Genomic DNA, 16,450 nt, shown 5'->3' on the forward strand with positions numbered 1-16,450 from the left:
TAAATCTCTTGCTCTGGCCTTCAATTCAACATTTAGATATATCGACAATGTATTATCTATTAACAATAATAATTTTCATACATATATCGATTCAATATATCCTAGTGAACTCGAAATAAAAGACACCACAGAATCGTACACTTTTGCTTCATACTTCGATGTTTTATTGAAAGTAGATAATAACAGCAAACTAACAACTCAACTGTATGACAAACGGGATGATTTCAACTTCTCCATTGTTAACTTCCCATATTTATGTAGCAATATTCCATTATCACCTGCATATGGTGTTTATGTCTCTCAACTGATTCAATAAGCAAGAGCTTGTTCTGCGTATGGTTAGTTTTTAAATCGAAGCAGGCTACTGACAAACAAGTTAATGGTGCAGGGGTTCCAACAGTCTCGTTGAAAATTGGCATTTCGCAAATTCTATGGTCGTTATAACGATTTAGTTTGCCAATATAGGGGATGCTTACCCCTCCTAGGCACCTGAACCCACCTCTGGTTTATCCAGGGGTCCGTGTATGCCCAACTCTGTTTTGTATTGCCTATGGAAGTTATGAGATTGATCACTGTTTGTTATCTTCGCCTTTCATGATGAAAACGATATTTTGTGGAGAATTCTTTTTGAAATGCACAATTTGTCAAATTGTAGGTTTGGGGAAAAGGAGGGTTACAGTCGTATTTGGGTTTATTTTTGGCCAAGTTGTAATAAAATGAATTCTGTAAAATTTAGAAGCACCCTGTTAAAAACAACAAAAGCACGATGAAATCATGTGATTGTGTAAATACAATCAGGCACGTTGCATCTTTTTAAAAGGGAGGCTGCCCCAGCCGGAGAAGAAGTTGGTTTCACAATTGTCTGTAAATTTTTATCTAGCAAAATTTGAAAAGAACTCAAAACACTAAATCCTAAATGTTTGGAGTAAGGGGACAAGAGTTGATCCTTTATTTCAATTCCTCCGTTAATTTAATTACATTTAATTGCACTAATCTACTTCATTTTAAAAAAAAATTGGGAACCAGCCTATAGATCGAACGTTAAAAATGACCAACTTTGCCTGTAATAATGTAATGATTCCGGATATTTGAGGTACGACCATGCGGAGTTCTCAATTAGTCACTTTCCATCACGTGATCTAATTTGTGTATAAATACCGAGACTCCGCAGTCGTCTGGGTCATTTGTTGCTAGCGTTCAGCAGAGGAAAGAAGAAGAAAACAGTGTAAGTTTGTAAATTAAATAAAGTATAATTCCTCGCCTGTTCTTACAGTTAGAGAGTGAATTTGGAAGGCCATCAGAAGTCTGGCCTGCCACGAAGAGGTTGACCTCCAGTAAAGAGGCTAGCCATAGTTTGTTTTCTTCGGTGTCGTCCGCATTGGCTGAACAGACCGTCGTCCAGGCCGCTATACTCATTGTCCGTCCTGAATAAGGCATCCTACAGTGAGTGTAGTGGTTGAAGGGCTACCACATATACTGTCCGTCCTGAATAAGGCGTCCTACAGTATATGGGGTAATCCGAGGGCGACTGGGCTCTAGATCTACATTTTGTTAGTTAGCACTACCAGTTTATCGTTGCTTGCCTCTGATTGATATAGTGATTCTCTGTTTGATTATAATTTACCTAGATAAGGTTAGGACATATTTGTATATTTTGGCAGTCCACTAAAATCATACCAATTAGTTTAAATTAGTTATTGTTGAATACCCCAAACCCTGGAATTGACCAGGTACGATCCCAGAAGTTAATGTAAATACGTTACAATAATAACGGAAAAAGAACGATGTCGAAAAATTTATGAGGCTAGCCCGCCCCCCCCCCTCCCCTCCAATACTACGTAACTGCAATGTTAGTCGAGCTGTGCAATGTACCAAAGTTGATATACATAAAAATTTATTTTCAAAATATTGAATCACACGTGAAAAAACAAAAACCAACCCAGATTTCAACAGAAAGATTACATTAGATGCGTCCAGGGGTCCGTGTTTGCCCAACTATCTATTTTGTATTACTTGTAGGAGTTATGAGATTGATCACTGTTCCTTATCTTCACCTTTCATGCGGATTCGATATGCATGTACATGTAATTAACATTGTCCAGTGTGAAATGATAATAGATTGATATAATGTAGGCGCGGATCTAGAAAATTCTCAAGGGGAGATATGAACCAGGGGTTTAGGCTGTCGATCTCATGATATGTATTTTGTACTTTTTTATTGTCTTCGTGGGATTTATAGGTTAACCAGATAAAAACATTCTTGTTTTATCCATTTCCCTCTCCGCTCTATTTGAATTTAGATTTTTATCCGACAATCGATGCAGTTATGATATTATCAGAAAACTATAAATACCATGCTATGATATATCTCTCTCTTTTACAATATAACCGAAATCACAAGGTGTGTGCTGTTATCTCCGTACCTCTCTAGATTCCCTCATGTAATGTATATGCATTGGTTGCACATGTAATATCTGCATATCTAAGTGTGTTTTGGTCGTCCAAAATATTGATAAAAATCAATAATGAAGAATTGATGATATGCTAAAGATATCTTGATCATAATATTTAGTCGAGGCAAAGTATGTCGATCGATTGGACAAGCGGTATCTGTGTATAGCCTGCTGTTGACTTTGTTATTGCGAATTAAGTTAAAATCTTATATAAGACTACCTGCATTATTGAGCTAGCAATAATTAGTTACTTCATATAATTAACTATATTCTCTTCACTTAATTCGTTCATCTCCGGATTTGTTCGAAATTTCTCTTGTAATTTTTGCGCGCTTATAAAGAAAGGGAATCTTTGGAACACCTTTTAATTAAGATATTTAGTTCTTGCACTTCCCAAACTCTTTCCGGTCCATAAATTTGGTGCTTACACCAATGTTTCTTTTGCAAGTTATTTCACATGAAACCGATACTTTTCTTTCTGATTTCTAAAAATCAGATATTTGACTTTCGGGTATTTCTTATTATGCGAGATGGTTTCCTTTACAGCACGTGCAGTGCAATACATTGAATATCGCTAGGGGTAATGTGTCATAACAATTGGAGTTTCCATCCTCCCTTTATTATGGTTTGGTATTCAATGGACTTAATTGGTTGTCCTTCTGCTGGAATGTAGTTGTCCGTCAACCACCAAGTCTGAATCCAAATTCATTCATACCGCCAACCCCCCCCCCTCTCTCTCTCTCTCTCTCTCTCTCTCTCTCTCTCTCTCTCTCCATTCCTGTACTTTAATTAACACCGAATTCTTCGAAGATTAGAAGAATGTTTAAAATTTTACTCAATTATTCTTTTCCCGTCTATTTCTTGACAATGAATACATGTTTGTCGCAAACTAGTTTGATCCTATTTTTAGTGCCACCTGTCCGCGTAATCTTTAACGAATATAGAGTGCCGTCAAGGTCAAAGGATATATTTAGCTGTTCCATTTAAAGTAGCAAACGCATCAACGATATATTCAATTTCAAATCTGCTTTAATTTCTTTTTTAAAATACAAAAATATAAAGAATAGAGTGTCTTTTTTGTTCTTATATCGGGTGATGAATGTAGCAATAACTGCAGAATAAACTTGCATAACTCGCTAAAAATGCGCTCATGCTTCGAATGCAGTAGATTGTGACGTAATAGCTAACCCGTAAGGTCTTGCACTTGAAATGTCTCAGGTACTAGGCTATTATTCCATACCCGTACGACAAATCAACCAATCAAAATTGAATGTGACGACATCATTGCAAGGTATAAATTAGAGCAACAGCGGATAGGCGAAATATTTTATCATGGCTTTTTCCAAAACATGGAGATCCATTCAGTTTAATGGTAGGGATATGTTTCATTTTACTCTGCCTCCAATGTTTAAAATAAATCGTTTACCTCATTGGACTAGGTATATTCCAGATGATGTAAATGTAATGATTTTTATTGATTTTGATAATCACCCGGACATTTTTCAAAATGTAGAATTTTCCAGAACTTTTCCTACCGAATTTTTTTTTATACTAATTACATCCAAATATTTGATGTGGTTGGAAAGTATCCATTCACCAAGTGAACATTTTGGGAACATTATATTTAGGTGCGACAATGAAACTGCACGCCAGATTTTAAGATTAATGCAAATGGGTCGACTGACTGTCATTGGTATTCCCGAGAGTACGAACAGGTACGCTGTATCAGTTCCCATTGTAATAGAAATAACAAAAATTATTGGTTTAAATTTTCAAATACAAGTTTTGTGCAAGCAAAATGAAATATACGCTGCTAAGAATTACTTCAGCAGAGTATTTAAAAAATATATTGATGCTTTTGAAGATGTTCCTACTTTTAGAAACGTCAATGCTGGCGGTTATTCTAATGGTAGAACGACACCATCAGCTTCTAATGTTTCCTTTGGTGTATCGTTATCACGTCACGTGACTGTAGATCACCACACAAACAATGATTCAGCTGGAAGTTTTGAAATTGAAGATTTTTCTAATATAATTGACTTATCATACTATGATGATTGCTTTCCAAAGGATACTTTGTTTGAAGTCAAGAGTAGAGATGAAATATTTTCACGAGCAGCAGAATATTTATCTACCAAATATGGACGTAATCTGATTAAACTTCCTGACATTGAAAATAATTAAAAATGTATACAATCAATACAATTGAGAAATCATTTCTTTCCTCCATTAAAGAAAAAAATATTTGAATCTATATAGGATTTGATAATAAAAAAGTAGATTAAGTCTCTCTGTAAAGCTTTAATAATTGAGTTTCATGGGGGCCAGAAAAAGTATGTTATCATAAATGCTACTTTCCATTCTATATTTCATTTAATGGTACTAAAATACTACACACAGCATATGCCACTTGTATTGAAATCTTTAATATTCAAGTAAAATTAAACCCCCAGCCTCAGTCTCTATTTCTTTATTGCATTAAGATATATGTTGTTCATGATTATGTTTGTTCGTTTTCTCTTGTAATAATGGCGACGATTATCCCATAATAATGATGATAGTGATACCTACAAACTTAATGCATTGAGTAACATCTAATTTACACTACATGTTGTAAATAACACACAGGAATTTCCTTTAAGCAGCTAATATTCAACACTTACATGAAACTTACATCCATATTCCATACATCTTATTATGGCCCCGACATAAGTGTCGGGGACAAATTGTTTAGCTCTCGTTTCTTCTTCTTCTTCTTTAGTAAGAAATTTGTCCGCGTGACTTTATAAACGTGCTTCAACAGATCCAAATCAAACTTTGTGGGATGGTAAGGGATCATGAGGAAGCGTGCAATCAACTTTCAAAATTTTCGAAATGGCCACCAATTCAAAATAATCAAGGTTGTCGGATTTTAACTTACTTCTATTCATAGAGTATTGTAATGCCCGGAATCCATTTCAACCATCAACAAATATTTAAACCATCATTTTCAAAACAGCCACCATATACTGAAATATTTTAAAGTGTTAAGAACTCCACGAAATTTGGGTTATGGCGTCAATATGGGGCCCAGAGTTCATTTCCAGCATCGTTATAACTTTCCATTAAATTTTCAATTGATTCAAAATGGCCGCAATTTCCATATGGCTGCCAAAAATCAAGTTTATTGTATATATACATAAATATCACATGCATATATACAGGGCCATTATAAATGGATATTCTTTATCCTTGTTGTGTACCGGGATAACTATATATTTATTTTATCGCTACCATGTGCTTGAAACATATATAACACCCAATTTGTAAGACATGACATATATAGGTCATGTTTAAAAGTGATATGCTTTCCCTATCTATATAAAAAAAAAACTTACTCTTGTAATTTACATCAATTTTATGGTTAGTACATACTGCAAATATAGATAAATATAAGTCTATAACATGTGTAAGCCTTTGGATCTCCATGAAACCAAGCCTGTTCTTGTGATATTGCTGTAAAAAAAAAAAAAAAAAGGCTATTGGATTGCTACACAAGGTATGTTAAGATTGCTGTATCCGCTATCGAAAGTAAATTTCGTCGATGATATTTTCGACATTTCATAATTTTTTCCCCCACTATTTCAAATCACCCGTTTCCTCATGGTTATTACCTCAAATGATCTGAAAGCTCAAGTGAGCTATTCTGATGACCTTTTGTTCGGTGTCAGTCTGTCCGCCCGTCCGTAAACTTATAACATTTTCGATTTTTCCAGAACCACAGGGCTGATTTCAACTACAAAGCATGTATGGGTAAAGAGAATTAGAGTTTGTTTAAATGAAGTGTGAAGATATGAACAATTAGTAAATATTTTATGGCGTCATTTAATAATCTTCTTCAGTACCACTGAGCCATTTTCAATCAAACGTAGCACATACCATCCTTGGGTGAAGGGAATTCAAGATTCTTTAAATGAATGGGCACGCTCCCTCCAAAAGGGTGAAATAATCAAGAAAAGGCAAGAATAGGGTGTTCATGTAAATACCACAATGCCAGAAAAGTTGAAATTTATATGAATTCTTCCTGATTCATTTTTGTTAAAATCACGGCCTTGGGAGTAGAGTGGAGTCAAAGTTTTCCATGGGAATATATAGGAAAAAAATTCTTCTCCATAACAACAAGGTCATGAATACTCATATTAATATACAAGCACCACCAGGTAATGCAAATTTAAGTGCATGTATGTTCAAAGCACGACCAGGGGGGCAGGGGCAGGATGGAGCTACAATAAGGGATCACAGTTTTATATGGAAATATATAAGGGTACATCTTTGAAAATTTTCTTCCAGTTGTGCAAATTCAAGTTTGTTTAATTCAGGGACCATAGAGGTAGGTTGAAGCTAAATCATATCAAAATGCTATTTTTCTAAATTCTGTGAATTCAGGTTTTCATGATGCCCCCTTGTAACTTAAGACTGTGTGAAGACATACTGTTTTGGTACTTGAACCTGGTTTGTAACTTTTGAATGACTAGTGATAACGTTCTTATATTTCATATCTGTATTTCTTCTGACAAGACCTTTCTTTTGGTACCAAAGCCTTTGACCTTGTGACCTTGACCTTTGAGTTTGACCTAATTCTAAGAAAATCTAAGATAGGCAATATCACCTTGAACTATTCAAGATAGTGCCTTCATATAGTATGCTCTCATAGTTCCTGCCCTCTGGGTTTTCTTCTTTATTAGTGAAATAAAGTAGGTACGGGCAGTTTCTATACATTCAATATCATGGGAGTCCTCATTGGAGCGAAAAAATTAGTGACTGTTTTTATTTTGGGATTTTCATAACTAGACGGTAACGAATGCTAGATTAATAGTGAAAGAGAGTTGGTATAAGGTTGCATCACTCTATATATCTGAAGGTACACGTCGAAATAAAATAATTCCAGGAACTCTCCTTGTATTATGGGACTTTACTTAAGAGGCAGGCTCTCAATTTTTGTGAGGTTTAATTAAAGTATAAAGTTTGATATTTTGTGAGTAAAAGACACCAAAGAAGGATATGAATATTTTTTAAATTTTTATTGTAGATGTTGTTGAATTGGCTTTTGACCAGCTGATTTATCACGTGTTTGTCTTTAAGGCAAACAAACTCTCATGTCTCGCTGGATGGGTATGTATTTTTGGTATGACATTGATCATAATCAAGTACAGCACTCCATGATGTAAAAGTAAAACTTGTGAGAAGGTTACTTTAGGGGAACAGGGTCAGGTTAAAAGTGAGTAATTTTGGTGAGAACATCTAGGCAAAATTGATAGAGTGGTGCAACCTGCAGCGATGCCATTCGGGAGGTAAATTTTTACATATACATATTTTTAACGTAGATGGAGAGGTAAGGTAATTACATAGACATATTAAAAAAACAATGGATGATACGTGGCGAGAAGAGAAATTAGCTGTTTTAATTAGAAAAGATAGATAGGAGTAGAGTCAATGGGTTGGGGTATAATTTTTATATTAACTTAGCTACAAACGGACGGGGTAGGGGAAATCTATGGCAAGGCTAAAATACCATTACCAGAAGTTAAAGATAGGTCAAATTTCACTCGAATGGCAAGTCATATTTTCCCGTTTAGTGTAGGATTGTTCTTTACTTTTCCTCATGCTACACTGTGGTAAGAGGGGGGAGGGGCACTCATGGACATACAGGTCAATTATCTCTTTCGCAAGGACTTGTCTCCTGATATGGTATGTCTTTGAAATTTTCTTCTGTTTGTTGATCTCATATATCTTTTGTTTCCTCTGCAGTTACCGTGCCAGACGAGTACCTTCAAGACTTTACGAACCGAGAGCAGCACAGTCGAGGGAAGTAGATTTTCTGGGTCGCTGGTTCATCCGGTGTATTGAAGAGAAGATTTGAAAATCAAAGTTCCGAGAACAGGTAACATTCCATGGGTTTGATTTTGAATACCCACGTTCGAATCCCTTGAACTTCTCAGTGTTGGTCCCATGACCGGTAGCTGTCAATGTTGGTCGGCTGAGTCGGAAGTTTATGAGCTGACGTAAGATTTTCTCATCGTCATCAGTCGAGTTAAGTGTTCTGACATGGGTTTAGTGGTAATCTTTGGCTCAGTGACTTTCAGGCGTGCTGCTACAGACGAGGGAATGTTCGCCACAAGTCTTGCAACATCTGCCCAAGTAGCAATGTATTATGGCATCCGCAGTATAACTTAGGGTGTTGACCAGCTTTTCTGTGTTACCTCGGAACTTCTTCACTGCTTCGTCATATTCTGCAGTACATCTCTTCATAAAGCCAAAAGAGAATTTTCTATTCATCCGGAAAACATCTCTTACCAGGCATTGTTAACTGCTTTTTATGGGATAGGGCTTGGTAACAGGTGTTCCTCAAGGTTCTACCACTTGACCGGACTCAGCCATGGACCTCTCAACCCCACGGAAAGCAGTGTTACCTCCATATCCGGTGAAGTGGCTGATTAGTGTGGGCTCGTGGTCATTAAGAAACTCCATGCTGATTTTCCGTCACCATATCCTCCTTCCCTATGAGATAATATAGTCTTATATTGATTGTGCATTTTCCAGGATATTCCAGGCAATGGGCATCCTGTGATCTATTCTTACTGAGTTTTATATGGTAATACAGCCAATTTTTTCTGTTCTGTTACATTTTCAGAGATGGTGTATATTGCCTGGGTTGCTGGCTTAAAAGGATTTCTGTCTCGAGACCAGTATATTACCACCTGTCACCTTCTACAGGTATTGGTGTCTCCCGTGGGAACCCACAGTTCTTGATGAGGTCTTTGAGGTGAGCCAATTCTCTTCCTAAGTCCTTCTGAACCATTTCCATAATCATGGACCAGATCTTGTTTGCATTCTGTTGTAAGCAGTTAAGGTAGGGTGCTCGAAAGTTGAGGGCATGAAAATCTCCTGCACCCCTGTTCCCATGATTGGTTTGTCTAGTAGGGCTACCCACACAGATAGGTTTAATTTGGTTCCGTGTTTTCCGGTTTCGATTTCCTTGTAAAGTTGAGAACTCTGGCTCTGTTAAGTGCGGTACTTGTACTCTATCCAGCAGACTCCCTTTTGCTGTTCAGCTTGAGAGTCAACTTGAAAATGGGTTGGGTAGTTTGGGTTCTCTAGGGGATGCTGGTGGTAAACTATGTTAAACATTTTACACAGTTTTTCCATGTGAAGTGGTCTAAAGGTGTTCCTCTCATTGTCAGGAATGCATGTATTTTCAGTCTGATCACAGGTGCCCCTCGACCGGTGCTTGAAGGCTGAATGGTCCCGTTCTACTGGATTTCTCAAGAGTTTGTTCCTTATCTCTCTTCCCCTTCTATCCCATCCTCCAAGGGCTTACCCTCTCCGGCGGTCATCTTTTACTCTAAAATATCAACTTGTTGCCTTACTTCTTCTCTTCATTTTAACTAATTCATGACTGTAATACTACTTTTGTCTTTCTCTTTTTGTTATCTGAAGTCTAATGATTGAGTTTGATGTTTGGATGCCTAACATCACCGTAAGTGGTAATGTGTATTATCTTGTTTCTACATACCCCCCTCCCCTCGCCCTGAAAGTCCTACATGGAAAAACAGAATGCCCAATATGGTCTCCATCTTCACTTTACAATTAAAGATAAGATAATTCTGCATGATACCAACAATATTTCAAAGGAATTGAACAACAGTTTAATTAAGTTTAATTCAGAACATCATAGTATTTCAATTGAAATTTTTCCACATCAATTTTTAATAGAATATAAGTAAATCAAATAAAATCACCAGAAACTTTCTTATATTCAATTCAAGGCCTTCCACAAGAATATAAAAATCAATTATAAGCAATCAAATCAAAATTTCACACACACGTACTTTCTATAAGAAATGTTCATAATGGCTCAATGTCATACAAACATACTTCATTTACCAACAACCTGTTTCATTTGATAACGATCAATTAATGTACAGTAAAACACACATATAATTCAACTTCTTTTTTCTGAAGCTTATCAAAATTTAAAGAAATCATATTTTTATTGCAGTATACATCAGTTTATTTATCTATCTGAAAGTTCACGGCTAAAGGAAAATAATTAATGGAACTTTCCTTGTATTATGGGACTTTACTTAAGAGGTAGGCTCTCACTTTTTGTGAGGTGTAATTCAAGTATAGTGTTTGATAATTTGTGAGTAAAATCACCAAAGAAGGATTCGAATATTTTTTGTATTTTTGTAGTCGATGTGCACGAGTTGGCTTTTGACAAGCTGATTTAGGACGTACCTGACATCAATGTAAACAATAGATGACGCCTTTCTGGGTTGGTAGATAGTTATCTATTATGTATTGTTTATAGGAGTTATGAGATTGATCACTGTTCGTTATCTTTGCCTTGCATTTAACCATCGAGTTAGTATCTCTGCTGGTGGACAGTCTGTCCCCGAGGATACTTGTCGCTCGATATATGTTCCTTCATGAATATACACAATAACGAAACAATACTGGCTGACACGTCGCCCAGTATAAAAAGGCTCCACTCTGTGGAGTCTATAAGGGACACAGGCTCCTACAGATCGGTTGGTGTCCCTCGGATTATCCTTCGAGATATCAAAGATTTGTCTTATGTACAATCGTCAGATTGTCAGCTTTGGTACAGAAACCAAAATTCTTATACCCAAATTAAAGACTGTTATGTTCCTTTAAGAGATATTTTTAAGAATTCCTTTTTAGACCCCATGTGCTCAACCTCAAAATCTTCTGCAAAAAATTGCAAAACTTGTGATATACTGATCACTAGAAATTCATTTAATAGTAATCTAACTGGACGTAGTTTCTGTACCAAAACTTTTGATAATTTGACTTTTAAATCTTCTAACGTTGTCTACGCCATTGAGTGTAACCTGTGTGGCTTAATTTATGTGGGAGAAACCAAGGGTTCACTTAATAAAACAATATCGGGGCACAGATTTCAAATTAATAATGGTGGTAACCAACTTCTTTACAAGCATTTTAATGCACCGGACCACTCCATCTTGCCCATGAGGGTAAGGATTTTGGAAAAAAAAACAATCCAATATTAAGCACCCCTTTTTGTACACAACGAGAAGATCACTGGATCAGGACCTCAGGCACTGCATATCCATATGGATGCAATGATAATGTGTATGCTGTTGGAAATTTGACTAGTTCACAAGAAAATAACGTGAATGTGATGAGACTCTTTCCAAATAACCAAAGACGGAAACGCAGTCATGGACATCGTTCATCTAAAAGACCAAGTATAAATGATGTCATGTTTGATTCACTTTTGCCTTACGTCAACAGACAATTAGGTCCACATCACATTCGTACAAAACTTTACTCTGTTTCATTGAGAGTTTTACATACGTTATTTGAAGAAACTATGGCTAGTCTATACTTGGATTTTTCAACACCTGAATATAGACTGAACTCTATGATTATGGATGTTGCCTACCACAGGCTCTTTAAACCAGCACGGACCATGGATGATATTCCTTCCAAGTCATGCCGCCAGTTCCTTAAGCTCCAATTTACAAACAAAGAAATAGATGCCGTCAACATCAGCAACATTCTTCGCCATAAAAGGGTTCAGTCGTGTATTCCAACTTATTTCAAGTTCAAGTCTACACCCTGTATTTCCTACAGCTATACTTCTACTATTGCATCCAAACTTTTTAATTATAAACAAACTTTGCAGTGCCTAGATATAGACCATCTTATACGTAATCCACCAACGTGTTCTTGTTCTTCATCTTCTTTCAACTGTAGTCCAGCTGGACATGTCATTACTGGTGATGTTGATATAGTTGAAAATGAGGACCTCAAATCACTTATTTTAAAAGGTCCTAAATACAGAGAACCTCGGTCTTTTAATTGGCGACAGAACTTCATCTCTATTATGAATTATGTCGAAGATTATGCCAGACGATGGGCTAAATATGAAAAAGAAGAACTTGATACATTGTCACAATGGGTTCAAAGCATAAGAGGAATATTAAAATTCCGCATTCGACATATGAAAACAAAAGTACGTACCATATATCCCTCTGTGTTTAGTTAATCAGAAGTGATAAAAGAATTAGATAGGTTACATGAGGAATATGTTTTGGTTCCAGCTGACAAAGCTAGTAACAGCATTGCCTTTGTTTGTAAGGATCATTATTACAACTGTATTTTCAACGAACTTGGCATTAATTCCACTTTTGGTAATCGTACTTATAGTCCATCTGCCCTTTCAAAAGATGAAATTCTTTAAAACCATGCTTCAGTTTTAGACACATTTAATATCCCAGTCAATGAGTCGAATGAATATGAGTTACCGTACCTATACTGGATTCCTAAACTACATAAAACCCCTTACAAACAAAGATACATTGCTGGATCCGGTAAGTGCTCTACCAAGCCCCTATCTTTGCTCCTCACGAAAATATTAACAGCTGTGAAGGAGAAACTTCAAACGTACTGTGCGACTACATATGCCAGAAGTGGTGTTAATCAAATGTGGATTCTAAAAAATTCTAAAGAACTTTTATTAAACTTGAAATCACAGAATTTTTCCCAAATCAATAACATTAAAACCTATGACTTTTCAACACTATACACGACAATTCCTCACGATAAATTAAAGACTAGACTTTTTGATATCATAGACAGTTGCTTCTTCAACAAAATGGAAAACGGAAATATTCATATCTAGTGATCAGTCATTCGAAAACTTACTTTGTTAAACACCATTTTGATTCCACGCACAAGTACTCTGAAGGTGAAATAAAAAATATGCTAGAGTTCCTCATTGACAATATCTTCGTGGTCTTTGGTGATCAGGTCTTCCAACAGTCTGTTGGAATTCCCATGGGCACGAATTGTGCTCCTTTGTTAGCTGACCTGTTTCTATATTCATATGAAGCAGAATTTATTCAAAAACTTCTACGTGAGAAGAAAAAATCTCTCGCTGTGGCCTTCAATTCGACATTTCGATATATCGATGACGTTTTGTCTATTAACAATAATAACTTTCATTCATATGTCGATTTGATATATCCCTGTGAGCTCAAAATAAAGGACACCACAGAGTCATCCACTTCTGCTTCATACTTAGATATTTTATTGAAAGTAGACATTAACGGCAAACTGACAACTCAACTGTATGACAAACGGGATGATTTCAGCTTCTCCATCGTCAACTTCCCATATTTATGTAGCAATATTCCAGTATCACCTGCATATGGTGTTTATATATTATACTGATTCGATATGCAAGTAGCTCGAGGTAAGCTACTGACAAACAAGTTGATGGTACAGGGGTTTCAACAGTCTCGATTGAAGTCAGTATTTCGTAAATTCTATGATCGTTTTAACGATCTAGTTCGTCAATACAACCTATCATTGGGTCAAATGCTGTCTGACGTGTTTCATACCGATTGTTAAGCCGTTCTTGGGACACTGATTTTGACTGCGGATAACTCCGTTTACCTGATCAGGATATAGGGCTCACGGCGGGTGTGACCGGTCAACAGGGGATGTTTACTCCTCCTAGGCACCTGATCCCACCTCTTGTGTGTCCAGGGGTCCGTGTTTGCCCAACTATCTATTTTGTATTGTTTATAGGAGTTATGAGATTGATCACTGTTCGTTATCTTCGCCTTGCATGAAAATGCTCATTAACAACAGCACTATATGATGCGAAAGTAAAACGTGTGAGAAGTTTTGGTGAAAACAAATAGGCACAATCAATAGAGGGCCACAACTGTCACAATCAAATCACTTACTTGAAGTGCACATTAATTTCTAGAACCGACCGGAGCTGAATGTGAATTTCCAGACATGAATTATGAACGACTGCTCCGAGATTCGGTAAATATACAATCGAACCGATATTAGGCCGCGTCAAACCTAAGCCGTAAATATAAGTAATGATTGCTCCTTCGCAAAACGTTCGACATTTTGAAATGAGAATCAAGGATCTTTTGAATATGGCCTTAAAGATGGAGGTCCCTTGTCACGGCAGGCGTTGGCACGTCAAAGAACCTTCACTGTTACGGCCGTAAGCGCTAAGAATAGGTCTAAATATGTGGCACTTCACATCACTTTTGACTGCAGATAACTCCGTTTACCTGATCAAGATATAAATAAGGCTCATGGCGGGTGTGACTGGTCGACAGAGGAAACTTACTCTTCCTAGGCACCTGATCCCATCTCTGGTATATCCAGGGGACCGTGTTTGCCCAACTATCTATTTTGTATTGCTTATAAGAGTTATGAGATTGATCACTGTTCGCTATCTTCACCTTTCACCTACAACTCGCGACGTCTCAGTATGAGTGAACATTATCGACGGGACGTAAAACAAACAACAGCCTAAAGTATTTACTTTAAAAATAAGATTTGATGATTAACGTGACTTGTTTTTCTGTAACTTCCTCCACTGAAATGTTGGGGATTTTTTAATGTTAACTTTTCATTTATTTTTTGCAGAAACCTCGTAAACTCAGCACAAATGCCATCCACTACAAAAACCATGGATTACAGCAAAAAGTTTTCAATGGAGCAAACAAAATTAAGACTTGCTTGCTTAGAAACATAAAATCTTTTTATAGGAGATTCATGGAGATTCCGAATGTAGTCATATACATAGATATTAGAAATACAGTAAAACACGGTTACAATGAACATTTTTATAATGAATTCACGTTTACAGTGAAGTGATTTTCATTCTCTATTATTTTAAGACAAATTATGAACTTATTGGATAAAAAATATATTTTACGATGGATCAAAATTGTTCGTCTCAAGCGTGTTTTACCGTAGAAGCTTTGAAACAATGTCCAGCAGGTTAAAGATTTATATCAACTTTTACTCTCAATCAATTTTCTTTCTATCTGCAATAAACAGGGACAAGATTGCCTTTGACTTTTGAGATTGAAGATGATGGACTATAGTTAGTTGTAAGTTTAAGCTTTAGGACAAATTATTTCATCAGTATGACTATTAATTATATTTCTATCCTCATAAACACATTCTAACCACTCTCTGAGACTTTCGAATCATACTTTATGTAACATCTAATCTAGGAGAGTGGACTTTGATGAATCCTATCAACTTAGAAAAGTCACCATCAGTGGGTCTACTATTGTTAGGGGCAATCATGTTTCACATAGTCTACATGTATCATAACTTGATTTTATATTTATATCAATTGCCTTTTACACTAGATTTTTTGTTTCAAAATTTCTGTATTCATTTTTTAAAATTAACTTGTGTATTGAAATAACTATTAGCTTGGGAGACCTTTTTTGTCTAATTTTTAATGGAAATTTGATTATGTCAAACATCTTTTCATTTTTCTTTTTCCTTTTTTCCCCCTATTGGTTAGAAAATTCTATATTGATTTGAAAAATGTTGTAAATTGTAATGTACTTCGAAATCAAAATATAAGCTCCATCAATGTTATTTGTTTATGTTCATTATTTACCTGCATGTCCTCGTCATTGTGAATGAAATTAGAGATAATTAATAAATTCAGGGTTCGAAATTACCACATGTCCGTAAGTCCGAGACTAGTATAAAACATGTCGGACTAGTAAACTAAGTATAGCACCAGTCCGTACGAACTAGTGAAAATCCGGAAATCAATCTTAAATTGGTTAAGATTTTAGCAAACTTGTCTGAGTCTCTTAGATGTTTGAAGTTATGGTCGATTACCTGCATGGTTAACTGTTTGCGTGACAATATTGACATGCTGATTTTCAAACACATGGAGTGCGTTCGAGACCGCCGTTCTTCGCACGAGTACAAATTCCTGCCGATACCGAACGGCGAGTACGCATCGCGAGAACGGGTTCGAGGTGCAAAAACTCACACCACTTCTGTAGGTGGTGTGGCCGAAGAACACGTTTGTGAGCACATGTTCTCGTCATTAGCGACTCTAACACAGGAGTTCATAAAATATACACTATAGCTCATGACTTGGTCAATCGAGTGAA

At 36.3% G+C, this 16,450-nt stretch overlaps 1 long non-coding RNA gene across 6 annotated transcripts; it reads left to right on the forward strand.

Annotated features, from left to right (window-relative positions):
- Nucleotides 1-3,726: 3,726 nt before the first annotated feature.
- LOC125674014 (uncharacterized) lies at nucleotides 3,727-15,917 on the forward strand. 6 transcript variants are annotated; one of them, XR_007369885.2, is made up of 6 exons: nucleotides 3,781-3,825; nucleotides 7,522-7,604; nucleotides 8,241-8,373; nucleotides 9,124-9,255; nucleotides 10,686-10,767; nucleotides 14,943-15,917. It is a non-coding gene; the product is annotated as an uncharacterized LOC125674014 (long non-coding RNA). The 6 variants fall into 6 exon arrangements; XR_007369884.2 differs by lacking the exon at nucleotides 3,781-3,825 and adding an exon at nucleotides 3,833-4,168; XR_007369882.2 differs by lacking the exon at nucleotides 3,781-3,825 and adding an exon at nucleotides 5,868-5,991.
- The last annotated feature ends 533 nt before the right edge of the window (nucleotides 15,918-16,450 follow it).

Source organism: Ostrea edulis, chromosome 3 (assembly GCF_947568905.1).
Source record: "Ostrea edulis chromosome 3, xbOstEdul1.1, whole genome shotgun sequence".
Lineage (NCBI taxonomy): Eukaryota > Metazoa > Mollusca > Bivalvia > Ostreida > Ostreidae > Ostrea > Ostrea edulis.